We start from the raw sequence: 15,776 nt of genomic DNA on the forward strand, positions 1-15,776 counted from the left end.
CCGTAATCCTTTAAACGCTTGCAATTCTTTGTTCATTTTATTATTATTTTTTTTTTAGGATTTTTTCAGTGGTGTCATACAGTTATAATTGACTGGGTGAGCTAGATTAGCTTGAATACTATAATTACTGGAAACATGCTCATTCTCTACCATAACAAAATGGTGTATCGGTTTTATTTAACGCAAATTGAAAACAAAAGTGGTAAAGGTTTAGCCTATATGTTGCTAAATCTAAGAAGAGATCTTAACAAAAATACTTTTTGTTCCAACAGATCAAATGGAATACCCAACCCCCACATCGATTTATCCTTAAACAATGTATAAACACGTTCCCGTCTGTTAGAACCTCTAAAGATAAATAAATACAATTCATTGCCTTTCATTGAAAAAATTTTCCGAAACAGAACCTCTTCCATTGTTTGGCCACACTCTTAAACACATAATGCTGCAGTCTAGAAAATACTTTCTTCATCTCCCACAAAAACCTTGTTCCTAGATCTATGTACTAAATAGTTGACTTGTTCCTAGATCTATGTACTAAATAGTTGACTTGTTCCTAGATCTATGTACTAAATAGTTGACTTGTTCCTAGATCTATGCACTAAATAGTTGACTTGTTCCTAGATCTATGCACTAAATAATTGACTTGTTCCTAGATCTATGCACTAAATAGTTGACTTGTTCCGAGATCTATGCACTAAATAGTTGACTTGTTCCTAGATCTATGTACTAAATAGTTGACTTGTTCCTAGATCTATGTACTAAATAGTTGACTTGTTCCTAGATCTATGTACTAACTAGTTGACTTGTTCCTAGATCTATGTACTAAATGGTTGACTTGTTCCTAGATCTATGTACTAACTAGTTGACTTGTTCCTAGATCTATGTACTAAATGGTTGACTTGTTCCTAGATCTATGTACTAAATGGTTGACTTGTTCCTAGATCTATGTACTAAATGGTTGACTTGTTCCTAGATCTATGTACTAAATAGTTGACTTGTTCCTAGATCTATGTACTAAATAGTTGACTTGTTCCTAGATCTATGTACTAAATAGTTGACTTGTTCCTAGATCTATGCACTAAATAGTTGACCTGTTCCTAGATCTATGTACTAAATAGTTGACTTGTGCAGACTTCAATGAAAGGAAAACAACTGAGTACGTTCTAAAATACACGAGGATGAGATAACTAGGAGCCTAACGGTTGACATCAACATCATAGCAGCTCTCTCTGAGGCCTCGTAGTAAAACAAAACCAAAAAAAATAATTCTATGTAACTTGATGGCTGTCAAATGTCAAAGTCTACTTGCAGACAAAACAGCTGCTGATTTTGTACAAAGTCGTGGGATACACATTGGTGACAAACAAAAATATACACTGCCCAGGCTGACGTACACATCGAAAATCGACCACTGAAGGACAACGACTGTGCCTGCGCAGGATGTTGCGAAATATGTAGGTCGCAGCTGCGACTGCGTAGCCACATCAAATAGTACACTCCTCATTAATTTCGAAGAAAAGACTTATACTTAACGCTTTCACTGGCACACAGGCTTAGATCAATTAGTTTAAGATTGATCTAGTTGCAGGATATAGTTCAAAATAGATTTGTTTTAAAGTTGTTATAATACAATGAAACTTTGATTTTAAATAGTTCAATGAGACGAACCTACTTACTTCACGTATAAAATAATTTCACTGATAAATTCGCTATTATCAAAGCTTACTCTATTGTCAATATACAATACACACCTTTTTACAATTAATACATGGAAAAAAAGGACTGTAGGCTTTTCCTTAAAAAGTTCTGAATGCACTAAAAATATAGGCCTTCATATAATAATTACAAATGAATAATTTCTGCTTTAAGCAATCACCAACCTGACTCCACTTTATAAGGCACACTCAGCAACACACCATTGTAACATTCCTCTACGACACGTTCTGTCATATACTCCGAACTCAAGAAACCATTTGGGCGCTACTTAAGAATTTACGCTTGACACAAAGACAATAATAGACTTGACGGCATTGTGTTTGGATACGTAGGTGTGGGGGGGGGGGCGTGTGTTAACATACAAGGTTGGGCTTTGACCAAAAACTTTCCACATGGTGTAGTATCGATGTAAAATAGATCAAACTATACGATATACAAAGAGAGAGAGAGACAGATAAATAGATACATAAATATAGATAGATAGATACATATATACACAGATATAGAAACATTGATGGATAGGTATAAAATTGATTGATTGATTGATTGATAAGATTGATTAGATAACAAACATAAGATTGGTTGATTGTTAATACATGACTGATTGATTAGAACAGATTAATTTATTTATAAAATATGATAAGATCGTTGAATGAATTGATTGATTGATAAAATAGATCTGGAAGTTGAGCAACATAGTTCAAGGGAATGTCTATTGAACTCTTCTTATTGTTCCAAGACAGTGATAGAGACTTCCAGATTTTTGGTTTGATTCCTACTAGATCAATTCATTACCTACACCAGGGGTTCCCAAACTTTTGGTCTCGATGACCCTTTGCAATGTTTTCTGTTCTTTTGGTATACCCTCTGCTTAGCGTGTATTGCTTTTTTTTGTGTGCCAATTCCTCCACTCCATTTAAAAAGAAACAACAACTAATTTCTAACTGTAGTGAGTCGAAGAGTGGACAAGTAATTTAAAGCTACATTTTAAGTTATAGAGATCTATTTTTTTTTATTGATTCAAATTTAAACCTATTAAAAATAACAATTAATATGTATAATTGGAATCAACAAATACACTGGAAATGCTTTCTGTCTGCAGGTTCATCATCCGTTGCTACGGATATTATGTTTCATATAAGAATGTGTTGTTCTATGAAGTAGTTCTTCAGACATTAAATATTAATTAATGAATGAATATATTGGCCTCAAGTATCATTGCAAAAGACTACTTTGGGAATCACTGACCTACACTCATAGACATATACACCTAAACTCATAGACATATATACCTACACTCATAGACATATATACCTAAACTCAGAGACATATATACCTACACTCATAGACATATGCCTAAACTCATAGACATATATACCTAAACTCATAGACATATATACCTACACTCATAGACATATACACCTAAACTCATAGACATATATACCTAAACTCATAGACATATATACCTAAACTCATAGACATATATACCTAAACTCATAGACATATATACCTAAACTCATAGACATATATACCTGCACTCATAGACATATACACCTAAACTCATAGACATATATACCTAAACTCATAGACATATATACCTAAACTCATAGACATATACACCTAAACTCATAGACATATATACCTACACTCATAGACATATATACCTACACTCAGAGACATACATACCTACACTCAGAGACATATACACCTAAACTCATAGACATATACACCTAAACTCATAGACATATATACCTACACTCATAGACATATATACCTACACTCAGAGACATATATACCTAAACTCTAGTCATGGCTGGATGGAAGTGAAAAAGTTGTTCAAAAGCTGGAAATTCCAGAAACTGGCAGACAAATGTGTTGAGTCTGTCTCTGTGGCATTCTACGTCTCGAGAGCCTGTAACTTGACTAAAGAGGTCAATCCTTGATACACAGCTACGGTTACAGATTGGTCATATGTAATCACCAGGTGCCGTTGCATAGAAGAGTGTCGCACTAATTATGCGAATGTCGTCTGTTCGATCTCCGATGTAAATTAATTTTTTAAATCTCAAAACCCACCTATGCTACTCTCATGCAGTAATCATAGTTTTCCTTAAATTTTTTTGTATTGGAGGGAGTTTAACATCAAAACCCAATATGCTACTAGGCTACGCTCATGGAACTTGGGGATGGTAGTTTTGCTTTTTTTATTGGAAGGGGGTTAACCTCCAAACTTTGCTTGGCTATATACATTTCAAATATTAAAATGTGTGATCAGCCTTAATAGGAGCATAATTTCAAACATTTACAATGTGTCACTAACCAGGAACATATGTGTCAAACATGTCCACTGTGTCACTAACCAGGAACATATGTCAAAGATGTCCACTGTGTCACTAACCAGGGACATATATGTCAAACATGTCCACTATGTCACTAACCAGGAACATATATGTCAAACATGTCCACTGTGTCACTAACCAGGAACATATATGTCAAACATGTCCACTGTGTGATGACACAGGAACATATATATCAAACATGTCCACTTTGACATTCACAGTCAGGCTTGAAACATATCAGTAAATATTTTCACAGAAAATTTAATTGCGGCCCCTGCGCTATAGATTTGATCGTATTCCTAGAACGTTTTATACAAAGCTAAATCATTTTAGTCTGTCTGGGTATGCGTCTGTCTATGGATCTGTATGGTAAAAAAGTTTGTAAACGTTATTTGTTCCACACCCAATCTAGGATTATGTTGAAATTCAGCACCTGACAAAAAAAGAATTAATTTTTTAAAAATTAATTAGTTTATTAAGTATTGGTAATTAATTATTTAGTTTGGGATCAAACAAGGGAAATAAATTGTACTTGAAAGATTGCTGGTATAAGTTAAATTACTATCCTTTATAGATCGTTGCTTAAAAGTTTTAAACTAACTATAGATAATCATAAAACCTAGATTCATAAGCACTTCGCTGGCACAGTGGCTAGTGTATCGGTCTGGGGAGGCTTGAGCTGAGACCAATTGTCATAGAAGACCTCAAAACTGACCTGCCTGTGGACAGTGGAGACCAATATCTCGTTGTGGCGATGAGCTAGTGTTGTCCAACAATTGGTCTGGCTTGAGCCTTCAAGTTCCAATTCAAGTCGTGCAACTTTTGTTTTATAAAATGCATTAAAAAGCGATCACGGTAACATCTACCAGGATGCCCCCCCCCTCTTTCTTCCTCACCCTCCTTTTCCCATCTGTTCTAGACAAGTGATAGAATCACAACGTGGTGAGGAAGTGATAGATTCACAACGTAGTGAGGAAGTAATAGAATCACAACGTAGTGAGGAAGTGATAGAATCACAACGTAGTGAGAAAGTGGTAGAATCACAACGTAGTGAGAAAGTGATAGAATCACAACGTAGTGAGAAAGTGATAGAATCACAACGTAGTGAGGAAGTGATAGAATCACAACGTAGTGAGGAAGTGATAGAATCACAACGTAGTGAGAAAGTAATAGAATCACAACGTAGTGAGAAAGTGGTAGAATCACAACGTAGTGAGGAAGTGATAGAATCACAACGTAGTGAGGAAGTGATAGAATCACAACGTAGTGAGGAAGTGATAGAATCACAACGTAGTGAGAAAGTAATAGAATCACAACGTAGTGAGAAAGTGGTAGAATCACAACGTAGTGAGGAAGTGATAGAATCACAACGTAGTGAGGAAGTGATAGAATCACAACGTAGTGAGAAAGTGATAGAATCACAACGTAGTGAGAAAGTAATAGAATCACAGCGTAGTGAGAAAGTGGTAGAATCACAACGTAGTGAGGAAGTGATAGAATCACAACGTAATGAGGAAGTGATAGAATCACAACGTAGTGAGGAAGTGATAGAATCACAACGTAGTGAGAAAGTGATAGAATCACAACGTAGTGAGAAAGTAATAGAATCACAACGTAGTGAGAAAGTGGTAGAATCACAACGTAGTGAGGAAGTGATAGAATCACAACGTAGTGAGGAAGTGATAGAATCACAACGTAGTGAGAAAGTGATAGAATCACAACGTAGTGAGGAAGTGATAGAATCACAACGTAGTGAGAAAGTGATAGAATCACAACGTAGTGAGAAAGCTAATATATGAAAATGAGCTAAAAACAAACAAACAATGGGTAAACATATTTAAACACACAGATGTATTAGTGTTATGGTAGATCTATTACAAATGTAATTACACGAATGATCCAAACTACTTGATACAATGACACATAAATATAAGCTTTTTTTCAAAATTACTTTGTCTATTTTGCTTATTTACATTTCAGATTTAATTCTCCGAATTATTGCTATGAACTCTATGAGACAAAACTTTGACAAGGCGTGAGGTTATTCGTCTTCTTGTGTGGCATGTCTTCTCAACCCTACCTTTATTTTTTTGGTCCCTACCCTAGAAACATTCTGCCATGCCTGAAGACTTCATTTCAGTAGACCTTGAGCACATTTTTAACTTTGAAAACAGTCACTACTTCGTTCCATTTGTTTTAGACCAGGTATACAGCTTGAGATCTTCTGGCGCGTGACCTCCTTTGTTGACAGAGCTCGTTGTTTTATAAAGCGTTTGATAGACTCCGATCGAACAGTTCACCTTACGGACTACACACGCGATACACTAAGTCAGGCGAAACGTGATTCTATGTACACAACGTTTCCAGTACTAAGAACATTGTTTAGCAGTTTGCTATGTGGCTTTTAGGGGTGAAAATCAATTTCCGACACATAGTGAGACGCTAGATACTGTCTTCCCCATTCTTGTCTTCTTCTCTCTCTTGGCAAATATTACCAAGCTGTAGACTACTTAAATAAGTCAACTAAGTCAACCAGGTCTAATTTGGGCGTATTTCGGGGTGGAGGTGAATTTTTTTAAACACAGACACACACACACACACATATGTATATATATATATATATATATATATATATATATATATATATAGATAGATAGATAGATAGATAGATAGATAGATAGATAGATAGATAGATAGATAAATATCATATACTCTCTTAAGCGAGTTATTCTTGTACGTAAGAAAATCCGCTGCCGAGGACAGACGCAGACGGCGAAAAGAAAATCTGAATCGACCACCGGCGAACAATGGTTATGCTTGACTTGGCTGTGGCAAAATATGTAGGTCACAGCTGGAACTGCGTAGCCACGGGAAAAACTGCATTTTTCATTAATCTTCGGACTCGAAGACAAGTTATATATATATATTGTTATGACCCTTCATTGCACACTGTCATGGGCTCGTGTGCACCATGGGACGCGATAGAGCAACAGAAAAGAATGAAACCAAGGACGCTTGAGTTGTTCATTAAATAGAAACTATCTGATCTAAACTTTTCACATGTAAATTTTGAGTGAGCCTGGTGTGAATGTACATTTTGTTTTTTATAGTTATAATGTTTTGTTATGCATAAATTTAAAGACAAATTTCCCCACAGACAATAAAGATTATTTTTATTATTAGTTAGGCTCTAGTTTCTTAGTAATGATTAAAAGTGATGTTTAATAATCCTTTCGTTGAGGTTATTTGGCTAAGTTATAACAAATGGTCTCAGGAAGAGGGATCCTCAGCGAAGGAGGGAAGAAGGCCTATGTACAAGCTTTGGTTTTAGTTGATTAAAATGAAAAAAATACTGAATGGCGTCAAAGAAAACACTTGATCAACTTTCATTACAAGAACTTAGACAGGAACTCAGATGGAGAGAGCTGAAGGTGAGCGGCAACAAGGTGGCATTCATGGAACGTCTTAGGTCATACAGGAAGTTACAGGATCCGGGACACCTATGTGTGTTTGAAATAGAACCGACTATGAGGGAGCGGTTGGGTTGTGACATTTTGCCCCACACTGGGATAGATTGACACAGGGCATGGGGTAAAATGTCACACATTAAAATTATTTCTTGTACCTTACAAAACAAGAATCAATAAAAAAAAAATTAACCAAAATTAATAATTGTGTTTGATGTCGATCAAAGAAAGAGATTCTATCTCATTTGTGGACCAGTGGGGTGGGGGGGAGGGGGTATCTAGGAGTTGGTTTTCCGTGCTGCCTTTAGGCGCTCAGTAAACACAACTCTGCCCGAGTCGGGTGTCGAACCTCGAGCCCCCTTCTAGGTAGCCAAGCCAAGCCAGATTCAAGCGCTTCTCACTGTAACATCACTGTAACATCGCTGTAACATTCACAAAGATACCCCCTTTATTTCTCCCCACCCCCTTTCCCAACTAGTTCAGACAAGTTGATAGAATCATAGCGCATTGAGACAAGTTGATAGAATCATAGCGCATTGAGACAAGTTGATAGAATCATAGCGCATTGAGACAAGTTGATAGAATCATAGCGCATTGAGACAAGTTGATAGAATCATAGCGCATTGAGACAAGTTGATAGAATCATAGCGCATTGAGACAAGTTGATAGAATCATAGCGCATTGAGACAAGTTGATAGAATCATAGCGCATTGAGACAAGTTGATAGAATCATAGCGCATTGAGACAAGTTGATAGAATCATAGCGCATTGAGAAAGCTAAAAACATGAAATTGCGCTTAAAACAAAAACAATTGGTAAAATATTTCTAATCGTACATATTTATTATTATTAGTCTAATGACTGATTCAAACTAATTAATACAATTACACGTAATATAAGCTTTGTTTAAAATATTTTATCTAAACTTGTATACAAAAAACCATCAGAAATGATAAAATTTAAAACAGGATCACATTGGCTATTGGGCTCCACGATGACCTGCTGACTACCTTCAAAATAAATGCATTAAAGCTGTATGGCCATATCACGAGGTCCTCGGAGTTTGCAGAAACCTTCGGGTAGGGAACAGCATCGGGGAAAAGAAGAAAAGCAGACAGAGAAAGCAATTGGAAGACATGAACTACTAGATTGATCTTTGCTCGAGATAGAGGCCAAAATTACTTCGAGCCTTCTGAAAGAATACTTGTACCTTGTCATTGTTGCTAAGTATGGTCAGATCAATATCCTACATTATTTTTGTAAATTAGCTGAAACACGACACCCTTAACCGACCTCATGTTGCTTGCATTTTCTATTACATTTTATTAGCGACCCCCGAAAGGGCGCTATTAGACGCTATTAGTTTTGTGTGGAATGTCTGTCCATCCATCCGTCCGTCCGTCCCGTTTAGATCTTGTAAACTAGAAAAGATAGTGAAAATCCGACATCACAATATTTTAGACCATTCAAAGTTCTGAAAGCGAAAAATCTAATTTTTTCAATCACTTATGCAAGCAGATTTTTCATAAAAATATACCACTGTTAGAACTATTCAATATTAATAGTAACACAAACTTGAGGTTCTTTACTACAAGTACAACACTACCATGGAACACTTCGGGGGACGATTTTCAATTTGTGTTTCCACACAAACTGTCTTTGTAACCTTGTTACATTTGTATTTCTAAACTTTGTTTCTTCCCTGTGTCTAGCCTCCCCTTGTATCCAGCTTTAGTACGTTGAGATCTAGATACTTACATTTGTATTTCTAAACTTTGTTTCTTCCCTGTGTCTAGCCTCCCCTTGTATCCAGCTTTAGTACGTTGAGATACTTCCTCTATCTCACTAACTGATAAGTCCATGCCACCTAAAAGTTATCAAATCATAAACTAAACCAGGAACAGTAACGATCCTGACGCACTTAGAGCTGGACGGAAAATCAATAGACCAGTCAAGTGGTCTGTGAAAGACCAGCACTTCAGAGATTGATGTGTCTAACTTGTCTAAGATTTTTACAGAATGACCGTTTTACGCAGTAAGAAGACTTCTTAGTGATCTCCCTTGCTGTCGTCTGACATAGTCCGAGCTAGACTGTACACACAATTGTAATGGAGCTTGCATTTTGTTCTCTAGTTGTTTTCTTTCTTTCGTTGACGTTCTCACGTAATCGCCTACCACGTTCATAAACATAATATAATAAATGTGATGTTTGAACAGTATTTAAAAAAAAACATAAATAGTTAATAGTGAACAAATTTCTGCTCTTAAAATGAGTAAAGCCACGGCGCACTTTCCTAGATGTAACCTTGACAAAAAAATGTAACCTTGACACACTTTTATAGATGTAGCCTCAATATATTTTGATAGATATAGCCTCAACATACTTTTATAGATTTAGCCTAAAGGTACTTTCATAAATGAAACCTTGACATACTTCTATAGATGTAGAATTGATGCCCTTTGATAGATGTAACCTTGACACACTTTTATAGATGTAGAGTGGTAGTTCCAATATAGACATATCCTCTCTAAAACTGCTGCCGGAGAAATTCCGACGGAGAGAGAGAGAGACAGACACCTATATATCGTATTTGTTGATCTGACGAAAGCCTTGACATGGGCAGCGGAAGTGTTCTTTTCCGACTCTTAGAAAAATAGGATTCCTTCCTAACTGCTTTAGTTCATTGAATGTTTTCATGAGGAACCAAAATGCAGTGAAATTTAACAAAGCCCAATTAGTACATTTTGAGAACAGCTGTGTCAAACAGTGATGTGTGCTCGCACCTATTCTGTGTCCAACAGGGATGTGTGCTCGCACCTATTCTGTGTCCAACAGGGATGTGTGCTCGCACCTATTCTGTGTCCAACAGGGATGTGTGCTCGCACCTATTCTGTGTCCAACAGGGATGTGTGCTCGCACCTATTCTGTGTCCAACAGGGATGTGTGCCCCCACCTATTCTGTGTCCAACAGGGATGTGTGCTCGCACCTATTCTGTGTCCAACAGGGATGTGTGCCCGCACCTATTCTGTGTCCAACAGGGATGTGTGCTCGCACCTATTCTGTGTCCAACAGGGATGTGTGCTCGCACCTATTCTGTGTCCAACAGGGATGTCTGCCCGCACCTATTCTGTGTCCAACAGGGATGTGTGCTCGCACCTATTCTGTGTCCAACAGGGATGTGTGCCCGCACCTATTCTGTGTCCAACAGGGATGTGTGCTCGCACCTATTCTGTGTCCAACAGGGATGTGTGCCCGCACCTATTCTGTGTCCAACAGGGATGTGTGCTCGCACCTATTCTGTGTCAAACAGTGATGTGTGCTCGCACCTATTCTGTGTCCAACAGGGATGTGTGCCCGCACCTATTCTGTTTGGCAAATTCTTTTCCTACCTGCTGCATTTATGCTTATAATGTGATCAACGAAGATGTATTTCTTCTTACAAGATAAAAAAGGGGGCCAAGCAAAATTGAGTAGAAACATTACACAATTTGTATACGAATTCTTTACTTTTGTCAATAATATATAGTAATTATTAATATTTTCACCAATTTTTAGATTATGTCACCCCCCCCCTTTTAGTACGTTGTTGGGGTGCATCAATCACCCCCCCCCCCCCAAACCATTCGAGTGAAGGCGGTCCAATTTTACTCGCTAACAGAATTTGTTACATATCTATAAGATGAAAGCTACGTATTGATATTTTTACCAATCTTTATATTGGGTCGTCCCTCTTCTGGTATGTTAACAGATTTGGTGGTGTTAGGTTGGGGGTGATTACATCTACTACCCTCCCCCCCCCCCCAACCCTTTAAAGGGGCGGTCCAATTTTATGCAGAAATCACAGTTTGTGAACAAAATTAGTTGAATATCTATATAATATAATTTTTAGATTATGTCGTTACCCTCTACTATGTTGACCAATGCCGTGGGTTGGGAGGGGGCGATTGTATCTACTGCTCCTCACCCAAGCCCTTAGAGTGGAGGGTGTTCCAATTTATATGCAGAAATCATAGTTGTCAATAAATAAAATGGTTTTATATTTATATAATATAAGCTCCTTGTTGATATTTGAATCCCTTTGTATTTCAAGTCGCACCACACTCTAATCTCAAATTCAATTATTAGTTAATATAAAATTGAACGAGTGTGGTCGGTACTAGGTGAGACAGTGGGAGGTGTGATAGATGCAATCTTCCCTAACCCAATAGGACAGATCAATCTTTTTTTTATATTTTAGTGAAGAAATTACAAAATTCGTACACAAAAACAAATATAAGGTATATACGCTATATATTAAATTAATTAAATTCTTATATCGAGTCGCCCCCCCCCTTTATTCTCTAATGCCTTTAGCAATAATTATAAAACTGGATTGACAGGATTGTTTTCCCTCTACCGCCTCTCCTCTTGTCGAACGAAAACATGACTCTGTTAAAACAGGTCACAAATGGCAACACAGTATAAGGAATTGCACATGATTGGAGAAAATTTAGAATTCATGAGAAACGTTTTACTTAAGTATCCGAGAAAACTATTCAGATAAGTTCTGGAACCAAATATTTTTTGTTCAGAGCTTTTAATTCTAGTACTGTAACAAAACGAAGGTACAAACAGGCGAATGGAACAAAATGAAGGTACAAACAGGCGAATGGAACAAAATTAAGATGCAAACAGGCGAATGGAACAAAATGAATCACTTAGAAATGAACGTCTTTTTCAAATATTATTTTTCGAGGTCATTTTTTTCGGCGGCGACCCTCAAAGCCTTCATCTAAATTAACTTTATTCATTTTAACTCTATTATTTATATGCTGTGTTAGTGCGTTTATATATAGGGTTAAGATTTACTGGACGTTAAGGTTAATGTTTCTAGATCTGTTAATGGCTTCAGACTCTGGTGGACAGAAAATCTGAGGCTTGCCAGAAGTTTGGCTTAAATATTAGTCAAAGCAAGACCAAAATGGTAGTTCAAAACACAAGCACTGCACCTTACTTGACCGTAAGTGGCCGACCACTTCTGCTATTTAGGTTTGATCATCTCCAGCGATGTGCTCCAGGATAAGGACATCCACAACAGAATAGCCACTGCAATTGGGCACCACGTCACGGCTGCACACACAAAAAGGCGTGGGACAATACCTTGCTGACAATACCAAAGCCCTGGTCCACCGGACCTGTGTGTTTGAGCTCTTTACTATACGGTAGTGAAACATGGTCAACCTACTCAGGTCAACATTCTCTTGGCAGGAACAAAATCTGAATATTTTCCACCATCGATGCTTAAGATGAATTTTTTTTTGTTTGTAAAAAGGGAGCAAGAAAAAAGCAAACAATGAGGAAAGTCTACGAAAAGCCGGGTGCCAGGACTTGTGTGCTGTTATCAGCAGTAGACGCCCTGGCTGGCTTGGACATGTTCACAGAACACCCCCAGGTCGACTTCAAAGTGTGGCCAGCGAGCTATAACTTTTTTTTTCCACGATATACATAAACTTTTAGATTTCTATGTAAATGGTTAGAACCGTTTTTGAGACTTGCTTCCACTCAACCAACCAGAAGGTTCCACTCCATTGTGACCTACACAATCCTTTTCTATATTTAAAAGAAAACAAAACAAGAAAACATCAAAATTACTTTTTTTTTAAAGACAAAGCCCCATTTATACAGCTTGTGTTTATGTGTGTATAATGTATTTTTACTTATATATGTCAGTTGGAAAGTAAGCCGATTGACCGAAGTGTGTTAGTTTTAGATAAGGACCGAGGCCAGTGTGTGCTATATGCTATCAAGAGTAATAAAGTTCTGTATTTGTCTAGACCGAGTTATTAAGTGGTGTGTTATTACAGACTTGGTGAGAAACTAATGTAGTTTCCATAGAACTAAATATAATAGAAAGTAGGAACACAGCTTATGGAGCCATTATTTTTCTCTTAAATACTAATAAATGTTAGATTTAAACAAGAAAACAGTTTTAGAAATATTATTATTAAACTTCAAATGTCTTAAAATAATTAAAAAAATAATAATTTTTGAAAAATTTGGTTCAACTCGGGTATTGAACCCGCGACACCGGCATCTGCTAGAACTTACGCGAGGAAACAAACTTGTGAGATTATTAATTTGATTAATTAATTAATTAATTAATTATTTAGAACTGTTACGATCTAGTCTAGACCTACTTCTAGATATAAAATCTCCATGCAATCTATATTAAATTATGTAAAAAAATATATGTAACGTTTATATACACTTCAATAAAACAGAAAGCAACTTTAAATTAAAGTTATGGCATAATTACGGTAATACGGCTGACTACGCCATGTTTGTAATAATATTAGAAGATATTACGTCATTGTTTGTTGTTTATGTTTTATGCGAAAGCAAAGAATCGGACGGAAATAAAAGTTAGTTATATATGTCTACCTTGATAAAGACAGTCTCGTTATTATCATTATTAATTAGTAACGTCTACAGTAATGTATTATTAATCTGTGACAACAGAACATGGTGTCAGATTTGGTTTCAGATCTTGTGTCAGATCTGGTGTTAGATTAGGTTTAGATTATGTGTCAAATCTAGTGTCACATTGCTTTAAAGTGCTGGTAACAGGTAGATTTAGATCTAGTGGTTTCTAAATTGCTAAAAGTACATTTTATTTGTGGTGTCGTTAGTTCATGTTGTTAGATCTAGATCTAGACATAGAATCTAGAATCTGTACGAATAATGGAATTATTCGATCCTCCTAAACCGTTGTCACTAGACGGTAATCTATCTGAAAGATGGAAAAAATGGAGACTAAGTTTTGAACAGTTTATGGTCGCCACTGAAAAAAATACGAAGCCCGAGCCAGTGAAGAAAGCTTTATTGTTACACCTGATCGGTGAACCCGCTCGAGACATCTACAATACTTTTCAAGAATGTGAAGATGAGACTGTAGACAAAGTAATTGAAAGGTTTCAGAATCATTTTTGGCCTAAGTCCAACACTGTGTATGACAGATTTAAATTCTTTTCAAGAAAGCAGAAAGACGGAGAAACGTTTGAACAGTATTATACTGAGTTAAAGAATTTGGCAAAAGAATGCAAGTTTGACAACCTTCGAGATGAACTCATCAGAGATCGATTGGTATGTGGCATACAGTCGGATCGAATGAGAGAGAGACTTCTGAGAGATGTAGACTTAACTTTAGAGAAAGCAGCAAGCATAATTCGTGCTGACGAGCATACCCAGAACCAATTGATAGATATGAAAGGACTACATGTGAATGCTGCTAATAAATTAAAGAAGACAGAAGATAGAAAGCCAGTCAAAACCTCACAGGAAAATATGGCAAAGAATCATGTAACAAGTTTCATTAGAGATTGCAGATCTTGTGGTGGATCTCATGGAAAATACAATTGCCCAGCATTCGGACAGACATGCCGAAAATGTAAAAAAAGAAATCATTTCGCTGTAAAATGTCGTTCGAAACACTTCAAGGCTGTTGATTTACTGGAAGATGAAAGTCAGCCAAGCCAAGTAAATGAGTTGTGGTTTGAGGCAATTGGTACTGACAACAATGTCAAAGTTTGGATGTTTGATGTCAATATTATGGGGAAAATAGTCAAAATGAAGATTGACACAGGAGCACAAGCTAATGTGATATCAGAGTCAACGTGGAACAATTTAAAAACTGATACTCAGTTAAAGAATTCAAATACTACCCTACGAGCATTGGGGGATGAAGCATTAGAACTGAAGGGAGTTGCATCGGTCACACTTAAAGTCGGCGATGTAGAAGTTAAAGATGATCTGTACGTGATCAAGAAAAGTATAAGTCCTATACTAGGTCTGAAGACATCTATTGCTTTAAAACTAATTGAGGCAAAGAGAAATGTCGAAGTACACGATGTCAAGCAACAAAATGAAGTTCCACAAGTGTTGATGAAAAAATATAATCAAGTATTCGAAGGACTCGGTACATACAAAATGAAGTATCACATTAAACTGACGTCAAAACCAGTTATTTAATGTGCGCGCAGAGTTGCACCATCACTCTATGAAGAATTGAAAAGAAAACTCACACAAATGCAACAAGATGGAGTGATCACAGAAGTTGATGAACCAACAGAATGGGTTCATAACTTGGTTATAGCAAAGAAGAAAGATAATTCTTTGAGGTTGTGTTTAGATCCCCGAGAACTGAACAAATATATAATGAGAGAACATTTCACTATACCAACATTTGATCAAATCAATAGTTCACTGGGAGC

The 15,776-nt window shown here is 36.7% G+C and overlaps 1 protein-coding gene across 5 annotated transcripts in view; it reads right to left on the reverse strand.

The window, feature by feature from the left end:
• The window catches only part of LOC106075860 (uncharacterized), an 86,494-nt gene that overhangs the window by 48,315 nt on the left and 22,403 nt on the right, over positions 1-15,776 (reverse strand). Inside the window, exon 1 of one of the 5 annotated variants that reach the window (XM_056010893.1) lies at positions 1,884-1,991. The exons of 3 other annotated variants lie outside the window; for them this stretch is intronic. The gene's annotated coding sequence lies outside the window, so the exon portion shown is untranslated. Of the gene's footprint in view, positions 1-1,754; positions 1,992-15,776 lie in introns of those variants that run through there. One more of the 5 variants, XM_056010894.1, reaches the window with a different exon arrangement.

This window comes from Biomphalaria glabrata, chromosome 14 (genome assembly GCF_947242115.1).
Source record: "Biomphalaria glabrata chromosome 14, xgBioGlab47.1, whole genome shotgun sequence".
Taxonomy (NCBI): Eukaryota; Metazoa; Mollusca; class Gastropoda; family Planorbidae; genus Biomphalaria; species Biomphalaria glabrata.